This window comes from Rousettus aegyptiacus, unplaced genomic scaffold, assembly GCF_014176215.1.
Source record: "Rousettus aegyptiacus isolate mRouAeg1 unplaced genomic scaffold, mRouAeg1.p scaffold_m13_p_11, whole genome shotgun sequence".
Taxonomy (NCBI): Eukaryota; Metazoa; Chordata; class Mammalia; order Chiroptera; family Pteropodidae; genus Rousettus; species Rousettus aegyptiacus.
This window is the reverse complement of record NW_023416286.1, coordinates 72,078,279-72,091,310: the sequence shown is the minus strand read 5'-3', so window position 1 is coordinate 72,091,310 and position 13,032 is coordinate 72,078,279. Positions and strand designations below refer to the sequence as shown.

The 13,032-nt window shown below is 33.8% G+C and overlaps 1 pseudogene; it reads right to left on the bottom strand.

The window, feature by feature from the left end:
* Positions 1–2,184: 2,184 nt before the first annotated feature.
* Positions 2,185–2,300, bottom strand: LOC118609844 (annotated as a pseudogene).
* Positions 2,301–13,032: the final 10,732 nt, after the last annotated feature.

The window sequence follows — 13,032 nt, the reverse complement described above, 5'->3', positions numbered from 1 at the left end:
TGGTCCTAGTAGCATGGGAATACATAAAACTCAGCCTCTCACACTTCAAGCATCTCCTATCTCTTTTGTCATTGGGCACATTATGAGTCACTCCCACCCACAGCTACCTTTACAACTTTCCCTTGGATTTCAGAAAACTCTCCTTCTACCACTCCATGATGACTCACATGCTGCAATCCTTCCAAACTCCGCTTCTGTCAGCAAACTTCAGGTCTCTTTCAAGTAAACTTCCATATGTATTGTAGTATTATTAGTAGTATTAACTACTTAACATATGTAAAACTGTACTACTGTTTTTTACCAAGTTCCTATATTATTTTTATCTGTCACTGATGTGCTGCGCCTAACCTCACAGTTTCCCACATGCCCTATGGTTCATGTTGGAAGATATTGCACAGCACAGTGATTTTATAGGAATGCAAATGTCACATTATAGAAGAACCATATGTGGCATATAGATCACCACACTCCTAAACTCCACAGTTGTCCAGCACTTGCTATGTGTCAGGTATTGTTACCAGCCATGGTGGAAGATACAAAGATGACCTTTTTTGGTCCCTGCCTTATAGAATCATGGTCTGTCAGAGACCTTCACATATAAACATCTCTAGTGGTAAGCCATACTGTGCTCATAAATGAAGAGTTATAATGGTGAGGTGGAGGAAGAAAATAATTCCACCTCAGAAGATCTAGGAAGATTTTTTGGAAAACGTGGGATTTGACTTGGGTCTTGATGGATGAAAAGTGACTTTAGCAAGCAGGTAAGAAAGATATAGAAAAAAAGAGTTTTATGGTGCTTCTGAAGGATGCAATTTAAAATGCCTCTATTAATGGCCAATGTTGAGTTCCTGATGGTAGAATCTTTGAGGAACAAATTGAGTACCAGGAAAGGATCTCTACGTATCACAGTTTTGGCTTCCTTGAAGGATCTGAAAATAAGTTTGAAGTCTGAATTAGGTAAACCCAAGTTTTGATATCTATCTATTGTCTTTATGAACACGCCTCTTCTCATTTCTACTATTGCTCTTTCTCTAATTCCTAAAGGATTTTTGTTTCTAGTAGTTGGTTCTTGCCTGAGTATTAGTCAATAATAAAACTGTCACCTAAAAATAATATGGCCTTCCTCAGACACACTGGCAATTTTAGGAGGGAAACTAGCAGGGAAGTAGGGCTATAGGATAAAATATTTGTTGAGTACCTACCATGTGTCACTCAGTGTATAAGTCAATTTTATGTGTGCGGTATTATTTGATTGTCACAATAATCCCACAAGTTGTTCTAATTGATCGTGTCTACTACAGAAGAGAAAGAGATGTTTGCTGACACTCCAAAAGTAGTTATTAAGCTTGGCTGCACATTAGAATCTCTTGGGGGTAGAAGAAAGTTTTAAAAATCCCTTTGCCTAGACCACACGACACAATAGAATCAGAATCTGTGGGTGAGAAACCCAAATATTTTTAATGCCCTGCAGGTGTTTGGTTTAAACACTAACTCTGCATAGACTCTAATCTTCATGTTTTAATGGGAGAACAGGGACTGATAAAATTACTTCAACTTCGAAATTTTAGAAGGGCTCTGCTTCACAGGTATGTGTAGACGAATTGCTAGGTTCCTGTCAAAATGGATATATAAATACTGAAGATAAATCTGTTTTTGGACGTACTGAAACTGTTTCCAATTTCTTGGCTGCTATAGCTGCAGAGAATATTTGTGTACAGCTCTTCATTAAAAAAAAAAAAAAGGTAAAACTGACTTAACATATCAATATCACTCTGACCAAGAGAAGCAAGATCAGCTTTTGAGACTATAGCTACTTTTAAGGATAGTGCTTCTATGCTAACCTTTAGGTAAATATACCTGAACACAGATTTCACTAACTCAATGAAGGTAGACTTCACAGTTTCAGGGAGAAAAGTCATATGTTTGTTTTATTTGTATTGTTTAAGAGAAAATGCATTTTAAGTTTTCTTAGGTTTAAACTTTCATGCATTCTGAAAGTAATAAATTGAATGTGTTAACTGGTATAAGGATAAAAAGGAAAGACCAATGTAATGACATATAGAGTGTAGAAACAGACCTACCTGTATGTAGTCATCTGATTTATGACAAAGGTGACACTGCTATATAATGGGTAAAGGAAGTCTTTATTATTATTATTATTATTATTATTATTATTATTATTAATGCCTACAGAACCTGGTCTTCCTAGGTGGTCTCCCATCCAAATACTAACCAGGCCTGACCCTGCTTAGCTTCTGAGATCAGTCATCGGGCTTGTTCAGGGTAGCATGGCTGTAGACCATGGACTGTGGCTCCACTGGGGTGCAAACCCAAGACCTTATGCGTGTAAAGCAGATATGCTAACCATTACACTATGGAACCACACCCAAGGATAATCTTTTGAATAAATGTTTCAGGGTGAACCTGATATCCATATAGAAAAAAATGAACATTGACTCTACCTCACATCATACACGAAAATCAATTTCCACATCAAGTTGAAAAAAATAATAAAACTTTAAAAAAAATACCTTTATCACTTTGGAACAGATGCAAGTATCTTAAAAAGGGACAAAAATCTCAAAAACATAAAAGGAAAATTGATAAATTTAATTAAATTAAAATTAAGAATTTCTGTTCATCGGGAGATACCACTAAGGGAGTGAAAAGACAACCACAGAGTGGGAGATAAGATTTTCAATCATATAATAAGAATATCTAAAAATGAATAAGAAATAAGTATAAAAATCAATAGAGGTGAGCAAAATAGTAGAAGTCATCTCATAAAAGTGAATATTCAGTCTATAGGTATAGGAAACAGTACTTAATTTTATTAGTCACTAGAAAAGTCCAAATCAAAACCATGATATGATCTAATACACATCTACTAGAATGGCTAAAATGAAAAAATCAAAAAACCCTCAGAAATACAAAGTGCTGTTGAGGATGTAAAGCATCCAGAATGCTTGTGCGCTACTGGTTGCATATAAATAGAAATAATTACTGGACTATTTTAAAAAATATTTGGTATATCAATATTCATATCATATGACCCAATGATTTCAGTTCTATTCATATTCCCCAAAGAAATACTATGTACGAAATTCATGGTAGCATTATTTATATTACCTCCAAACTGGAAATTTCTTCAATTGCTCATTAATAATATTATTAATAATAAGTTGAAATATATTCATGTAATATAATATTAAGCAGCAATGAGAATGAATGCATTACATATATATACAACAATATACAAGAATTTCAGAAGCATATTGTTGAAAGAAATAAAGCAGTCACAAAATAGTGCATACTCTTTTTTCCACTTACATAAAGTTTGAATCTGTTAAAGCTAATGTATGATAGAAACCATGATAGTGGTTACCCTTGAGTATGTTGGTAGTGACTGGAAATGGACACAGGGTATATTCTGTGAGGGGGATTATGTTCTGTTTCTTGACCTGGATGTTGATAAATGGATGGCATTCACTGAGAAAATCTATTGAGCTGGACACTTATGATCGGTAGCTTTTTCTATATGTATGTTATACTCAAATAAACTTGTTTCAAAAAAGAATATCCTTAAAAGTCTGTAAGATTCTGAGTCAGATTTTGGCTTTAAGCAAATCTCTTGACGTTGTTTCCACTAGGATCAATAAAAGTTTTAAATTCTTTGATACTAACCTATATCTAAAGATGACTAGTATATCAAAATGCCCATCAGACCAGAGGGTCTTAAGTTTCCTTTGAACTCATCAGAGTACCATGTAGAAGCCATCCACACGATGCTGCAGAGTGTTTTGAAAAGAGCAAGAGCTTTTACACAATTCGACATGATTGTAGCCCAGGCTCCGATTTATGCAAGTTAATTAATCATTCTAAGATTCAGTCTTCTGATTTATAAAACAGGGCTACTAGCATAAGTTACTATTGTTATAGGGCCTAAATGAAATAATGCTTGTAAAGTACAAGGTGTACTTATTAAGCATTTTTCTTCTTTAGATGTGGTGAACTATACCAAATTGAATAACAACTACTTTTTTTCTCTTATGATTATAGTCTTATGAGGTACATAAAATATGTAACTCTAATATGAGCTAGAAAGTAATGAATCCCAAAAGAGAAACATATAGTGTCCTTTGACACCTCAGATAAGAGAAGGTGGTAGAGGATGGGGGACACATATTTATGAGCTACTGTATGCTGGGTACTTTATAACTTTTTAAAATCTGAGGGTAACAGAGAACATTTTAAAAAGGAAGTTACATTTGAGCAAGGCCATGAGTTATTTGAACAATAGAAAAGAATTATTTGGATATATACAGATGATAGGGTATTCATTACAGGAAAGTCTTAGGAGCAGAAATACAAGATATATTTAAGAAATAAATAGTAAATGAATGTTTGGCTGGAAATATTAGGTGGATGAAAGAAAAGCAATACATAATAAAGTTGGAAAGGTAAGTGGAGACCAGACCTTGATTACCATGGTGAGTAATTTTGTCTATAGTCTACAGGAGTTAAGAAGACTTAAGAGATATCTGAATGGGTGAATTCAATGTTTATAGCTGAACTTCACTTAAGAAGATTAATATACCAGCATTATAATGTTAGATGAATTGGATGAAAGCAATAAAGGTGGTAAAAATAGACTTGAAGAAGAATAATAAGTGAGAATAAAGGTAAGTGGCTAGAGAAAGTCAAAGCCATTTGAAATGGCCCCATGAATTTTTTAGTGAAAACTGCAAGGATTTTCTTAGTAATGTTCTCTGAAGTGCAGATTTGAAGAAAGACTGTATAGGCCTGGGAGATTCTATATAGTTTTTTTTCTTCCCACTTTTTCTTGGAGTTTGCTGGATTTTGGTGGTTATGCCAGTTTGTCTCTGTTTGCCCTCCCTGCAGTCTCTTCTCTTCTCTACCCTGCTTTGTGCCTCTGAAGGCTGATCCCTGGGAACTGCTGCTTTTCTGGATTCTGGTTGGGTTCAGCCAATGGGAAACACTGGCAGGAGATGAAAGGGCTGGAGGAGAGATAATCTGGATATTTCATCTCCATTCCCTCCCTTTGGTGGCCTGTCTTTGGCAATAGTTGAAATACAGTTCTGCCTGGTGGATCCTCCCTCCCTCCCCTGTGGCTCCAATATTCATTGTGCTCTGATAACACTGATTCCTCCCCCTTGCTTCTTTAACCAAAGTAATAGGCGTTACTTCCTTTGGTTGTTAATATTTCAGTGCCTCAACATCCCTTGTTGGTTCCCTTAATCACCTCTGTAAGTATTACCCTTATTAAAGTCTTGTCATTTGAACAATCCGGGTTTGACTTCTGTTTTTCGCTGGGATCCCGACTAATACAGCTGTTCTGAGGACAAATGGATACTGGTCTCAGTTCTCCCTTATTTCCAAGTGAGATTTCACAACCCAAAGGAGCTCAGGATTTGAAGAGAAGACCATTCTTTGCCATCAGGGATTCCAAAATTTGAGAATTTAGGTCATTTTTATAGTACCCAGATCTACTTTTATCTTTCCTAAGTTTTCAATAGTATTCCTGAGTATTACAATGTATCCAAGATAAATGTTAATGAAATTATTTATAGTTATAATCATATAAGGTTTAATAGATGATAAACCCACCCTATAGACATCAGATAGGATGGTTAAGAATCTAAAAGATCTTTTCAGTGACATATTTTATAGTGAACTAGACATTGACAAACTATTAATACATTTACTTTTAATAATGTCTTAATACTTTGAACTGAAGTCTTAGATTTCCAACCAGGCATAGGCTTGCCCAGTATTTTTCCATAATGCTTATCATAAATAAGTTATTCATCTTATTTGGTCTAATAAAATGAGTTTCCCCCATATACTTATAGGCAGGAGCTTAATTGAATAAATTTATAGATGGGTACTTTCTTGGGCTTTACCAAAATGTGATATAACTCAATGCATTAATCAATTAAGAATTGTAATTATGCCACACAAGAGATAGAACTTTATTTTTTTATGCTATGAAAATGTGTTGTTATATATTTAGAGTTGTGTAGAGACTTAAAAATTTAAAGAATCTATATAAAAGTGACTAAAGCACTGAAGTAGGGGAACTTCCTGGGGTTGTAAAAAAATTAGGAGAATGTAAAATGAAAATAGAAGATTGAGGGGTCAATTAATGAATACTTTATTTTGTGACTGGTACTGCTTATTCATTTCCACTGGGAAAATAACATGAGGTAAAAACCTCTACTGTCTTGTCTCCTCTCTGATCCCTTGGCTGCAATTTCTCATATCTAAGGCATCTTTTTTAACTCAAAACTCTATTGGGTCAGACATGGCTGCAGGGTAGAGCAGGGCTTATCCTGAGGGACAAACATGACCAGATAATCCAACTGAGACATCAGTTAATAGGGGCTGAGCAGAGAAACCGACTCTAGCCCCTTGGCCATAGGATAAACTTAGTAGATAACGAGTTTAGAACTGAGGGTAGCAAATTCTTTTACATCTGATGTATCTAACTCCCTATGTTTGCTCTGCCTCTATCTACTCACAGTAAATTTCTTGAGGTCAGGAATTATGTCTTCATTTTAATATCCCACAGTACCTCATAAGGAGCTTGATGCTTATATTATTCATAATTGACTTATAATTGAGTCAATGCCAAACTATAGACACTAATGCTGACAAAAAGAAATAGAACCTTATTTCTTTATTTATTTATTAAGTATAAAATATCTTCATTTTATGTGATTGAAGAGGACAGTATTTGTGGGATGAAGTTTAAATTACATTATTTAACAAGATCCCCTCTATTTCTTTCTTGGATTCCAGAATTATGTGGCAATTAGTAAAGCCCCATAATGCTGATTGCCAAAATAAGTGATAACTTTGACGTAAGGTATATTATGGAGTAGACTACATGTTAGATACTGAATCCAGGTCTAGCCAGACATTCTTTTCCTAGAAATTTATACATGTTGTTTTGAGCGAGACTGGCTTTCCAAGGGGCACAAGAGGCAAAAAGTAAAGTCTCCCTTCCGGTATTCATGTAATTGTTACCGATCTTCAGGGCTCACAGCAATAAGCAGGGTGTAGAGTTGATGAGAGGGCTGATTGAAAAGCCCCATTAGAGGTGAACAGGGTCCTCTCCCTCTTATTCATTTGCTCTGCTGGTAGAGTTAATGTTTTGAGTCTGAAGGACACTATGACTGTTATCAGTTTTATTGGACAAGTGAATATAAAGGTAATTAAAGAGACCATGCCTAATAACCCAACTCTTACAATTTAAAAGTAAGAAAGAGGCCTGATAGGGTACCAGGGATATACCTATCATCCTAATTAAGTGCTAACAAGACAGTTGTCCTCACTTTGGTAACTTCAGTGTATTCCCTCTGTTAACTGTCTCCATCCAGTGGACTCATCTACAATTCCTAATTCTTATCCACAGCTGCCCTTCTTCATTCTCCACACAAGCAATGTTTCTATAGGTTTCAGTGTTTAGCAGTTGGTGTCTCCAAAGCACTCACCCCAAATTGCCCATCCAGTTTATTCATCCATCCACCTTTTTACATCTTCCTCCTGCAGTTCAGATTTGGCCAAATTGCCACACAGTTTGAACTTGTCATCTCTCCTAGCATTACTACTTTATTAAGCAAGCACATCTCATAAATGAAAACAAGAGGAGATGTGTGTCAAGCCCTTTTTCTTATTTAAATTTAAAAAATCACCTGGCCAACTTGCATTGCTTTAAGGAAGTAGGTAGATAGATCAAATATTTAAATGAATCAGGTGAGAATGAACAAATGAACACATATAACTAAGTGGCAGTTTTCTAAATCAAAAGAGCCTTTTGCTCTAGCTATATTCACACTCCTCAATATTTTGATTAAATGTGCCTAAAGATAGAAAATGCTATTTTCAGCAATACAGAACAATGGTTTCTGTTTGTCAAGTGCAAGTCAAAGAAAAACTCCTGTTGCATAATTACCTGAAGCCTCCCAATTTTGAGAGTTTGTTTAGCATCTTTTAAATTGTAATTCTGAATTCTAGAAATGGCTCTGTATTAACCTCTTCTGTGAAGTAGATTGAAATGATGATACCTAGACAGCTTGATTGATCTTTCAATATTTGCTGAATAAAACTCTAAGAAGAAATGGACTAGTTATTTCTGTACAGCCACAGGTCCAGGTACAGTTTTATGGACAAGATATTAGCTTAAATTGAGGAGTCCATGGTGAAATTACAGTACTTTAGTCCTGATAATAATTTACAAGAGATAATCTCTTTTAGGCATAATAACTACTAGTGTATGCAACAACGTATGCTGTTTCATCAGGCTTAGATCCTACAAGGACCTTTCCATTCTTTTTTTTTATAAAGACATTCACTACTGTTCGACTTATGAATAGAAAGCATTTGAAGAAAAATGCTATTTTGGTAAATTGTTTTAACTATTAAAATGTTGGATTAATGCTAAAAAGTCATTTTTATTTTAGAATTAAGCTCTCCTTTGTGTAAGTAACTTTGATTCCTATTGTTTTTTCCTTTTTTAATAAAAATTAGAAAATTAGTTGGGGCCCAGCAATTTTATACCCCTAATAAATTGTGAACTTACTGCTTTATCACCTAGTGGTTAATTGTAGGAGTGACCTTGTGTAAATGAATATTCTCTTATTTTCTTCCCAAAGATAGGTGGTATATAGCCACCTCCCGCCAGCCAGATCGCAAACAAAATATGCTCTTTGCAACTTCAATCAAAACGTATGTTGTTTTAACCTAAAAATGATATTTGGTAAAGTTTTCTAGCTTAAGGAAAAATATTTTGTACTCTGTCGCACATACTAATAACTCCCACATGCTTGAGTCACGTCAATCACATTCAGGGATTTTCAGAAGAGTTTGTTTTTCTGTGATCATACTTAGTAACAAAATGTAGAAAAATGACTAGGTTTTTAATCTGCTTTTTTCCATTGGAAGGCAAAATAATATTCCAATGAAGGAAAAAATATTTTATTTGAATTTAATCGTGCTATAGCTGCTTGCATCTTAGATTTATTTTTATTTTTATATCTATTATGAGAATTTGTGTGGTAGCTATCTCAGAGGATAACTGCTAGAAGTCAGGTACCTGGTTGATGTCATTCTTTGGATAGACCCAAGAACAATGAAGCATTGATTAAAGCTATTGGTTGTGATATCTAGAATTTTCAATCTAGAGCTATCATTTGAGATTATTTGGGGGATGCTTGAGCAGAGACTCTTAGGGTAGTTTATTGATTGGGGTACCAAACAAAAATTTTCCTGATTTCAGAAGCAATTTTGGCTGACCTACCCAAACTAATCTCAACTCTCATATGATATTCATATATGTCAGAATATCAACTTAATAATGAAAAAATATATTTCCTTTCTTCTTTCTTCCCTTCCTTCTAAAACCACTTAGCACAGTTCTCCTACTTGTTTGAACTTTTATGTAGTCTGTTATTTATGAATGTATTCATTTTATTGATGAAAAATTAAGTTCAAAATATTAAATAATTCATCCATGTTTACACAGCTCATATATAGCAGAGCCCAGATATGACCTGAGGTCTGTATGGCTTCAAAGTTTCTGCTATTTTTAATGTATTTATCTTTACCATATTGGAATATATAGTTATCTGGTCAATTTACTGCTTAGAAGGAATTTTTATAGCAATAAACACATACATTAAAAAAATTCAAATAAATAACCTAACTTTATTCCTTAAGTTGTAATTAAGCTCAAATTTAGCAGAAGGAAGAAAATAATAAAGTTTGAAACAGTAATAAATAAAAAGAGAATAGGAAAACAATAGAAAAATTAACAAAACTGATATTTTTATTTTGAAAAGATAAAAATGAAAGACTCTTAGCTAGACTAAAGCCAAGAGTGAAGACTCAAATAAATAAGATTAGAAATGAATGAAAAAAGAGACAACCAATGCAACAGAGAAAAAGAAATTGAACTATCTAAAAAAATGGTTAAGATTTCAGAAACATATAACTTACCAAGACTGAATCAAGAAGAAATAGAAAGCCTGAATAGACCAACAACAAATAAAGAAATTAATCAGTAATCAAAAAACTCCCAACAAAGAAAAGCCCAGGACAAGATGTTGTCACAGTTGAATTCTACCAGACATTGAAAGAAAAATTAATGCCAATTCTTTTCAAACTCTTTCAAAGAAAAAAAGAAAAAAGGAAAAAGAAAAAAAGAAAAGAAAAGAAAACATTTCCAAATTTATTTTAAAAGGCCAGCATTGCCCCCATACCAAAATCAGACAAGGACACTATAAGAAAAGAAAATTATGGGCCAATATTGCTGATGAACATAGACATAAATAGCTTCAACAAAATATTAGTGAACTGAATACAATAATATGTAAAAAGGATTATACATCATGATCAAGTGAGATTTATTCCAGAGATCCAAGAATGGTTCAGTGCTCACAAATCAATCAATGTGATACCCCACATTAACAAAAGAAAGAATAAAAATTGTATGATTATCTGAATAGATTCAGAAAAAACATCTGATAAAAATTCAACATTCATTCATAAAAATTCAGTCAACTGAGTATTGAGACGACATACCCCAACATGATAAAAGAGATATTTGACAAGCTCACAGATACTATACTCAAAGGTAAAAAGCTGAAAGCTTTTCTTCTAAGATCAGTAAATAGACAAAGATGTCCACTCTTACCACTTTTATTCAACATTTTACAGTAATTTCTAACCACAGCAATGAGGCAAGAAAAAAAAGCCATCCAAATAGGAAAGGGAGCACTAAAACTGTCACTATTTGCAGATGACATTATGTTATATATCGAAAAACCTAAAGCCTCATCCAAAAACCTGTTGGAACTAATAAATGAATTCAGTCAAGCTACGGGATAAAAAAAGATCAATATAAAAAATCAGTTGCATTTCAATACACTAATTACTATCAAAAATAGAAATTAAGGAAGCAGTCCTATTTACAATTGTATCAAAAATAATAAAATACTTAGGAGTAAATTATTACATCAAGGTATAAAATCTGCACACTGAGAACTATCAAACGTTGATGAAAGAAATTGAAAAAGACACAAATAAATGAAAAGGTATTCTGTGCTCATATATTGGAAGAATTAATATTGTTAAAATGTCCATAGCACCCAAAGCAATCTACAGATTCAATGTAGCCCCTATCAAAAATCCAATTATATTGTCCACAGAAGGAAAAGATCCTAAAATTTATATGAATCACAAAAGACCCCAAATAGCCAAAGAAATCTTGAGAAAGAACAAAGCTGGAGGCATTACATTTTCTGATTTCAAAATACATTACAAAGCTATAGTAATCAAAAGAGCATGGTATGAGCTTTTAAACAGATACATAGATCAATGAAACAGAATCGAGAGCCCAGGAATAAATCAATGCCATATGGTCAATGGATTTATGACAAAGGAGCCAAAAATATACAATGGAGAAAGGATTGTCTCTTCAATAAGTGGTCTTGAAAAACCTGGACAACCACATGTAAAAAAATGAAACTGGACCCCCATCTTATATCATACATAAAAATTAACTCAAAATGGATTAAAAATGTGAAAGAAAGATATGAAACCATCAAATTCCTAGAAGAAAACATAGTGGGGATTTTTGGGATTTGATACCAAAAATGAAGGGAATGAAGCAAAACTTAGCAAGTTAACTAAATCAAACTAAAAAGCTTCTGCATGGTGAAGGAAACCATCACCAAAATGAAAAGAAAACGTATAGAATGGCAGAAAATATTTGCAAATCATGTATCTGATAATATCCAAAGAATATAAAGAAATATAACTCAATGGCCAAAAAAAAAAAAAAAAAAAATCTGATTAAAAAGTGAGCAGAGGAACTGAATAGATATTTTTCCAAAGAAGCCATACAAATGTCCAACAGGCATGTGAAATGGCGCTCAGCATCACTAATCATTAGGTAAATGCAAATCAAAACCATGAGATATTACCTCACAATGGCTAGAATGGTTATCATTAATACACACACATATATACACACACACTGCAAGTGTTGGTAAGGATGTAGAGAAAAGAAAACTCCTGTACACTGTTGGTGGTAATGTGAATTGGTACAGCCACTATGAAAAACAGTATGTTGTTTTTCATAAAAATAGAATTATCATTTGATCCAGCAATCCTAGTTGTGAGTATACTCAAAGGATTTGAAATCAGGATCTCAAAGAGATATTGCACTCCAGGATTCATTGCAGCATTTTACAATAACCATGATATGAAAACAACCCAAATGTCCATCTAGGGATGAATGGATAAAGAAAATGTGGTATATTCATACAGTAGAATATCATTCAACCTTTAAAAAGAAGAGAATTCTGCTGTTTCCAGCAAAATAAATAAACCTGTTTGTCATTATGCTAATTGAATAAGCCTGATGTAGAAGGATAAATATTGCAGGATCTCACTTTAATAAGAAATCAAAGAGTCAAACTCATAGAAACAGCATATAATGGTGGTTCCAGGGACTATTGGGAAGGGAAATAGAAAGGTGTCAGTGAAAGGGTATAAAGTTTCACTTACAAAAGATGAATAAATTCTGCATATCTACTGTTCAACATAGGGCCTTTAGTTAACAGTGCTGTATTGTGTACTTGAAAATTTGGTAAGAGGGTAAATCTTAGGTTAAGTGCTCTTAACACAAATTTTTTTTAAAAATCAAACAAATAAATAAAAGGAATGAAAGGAAACTTTTGGAGGCAATGGATATGTTTATGGCTTTGATTGTGGTGATGGTTCCATGTTGTATACTTATCTTCCAAACTCTTCAAGTTGTATGCATTAAATATGTACAGCTTTTTGTATGTCAGTCATACCTCAGTAAAGCGGTTAAAAAAAAATAAAAGTGCTCTGGTCCTCCAGAGGCCAGCCTGGGGACGTGCTCTTACAGTTTCCCTCTCACTTCACCCTTCTCCTGCCAGCCCCTGTGGAGCTGACGAGTCTGTAGGACATAGTTTGAGA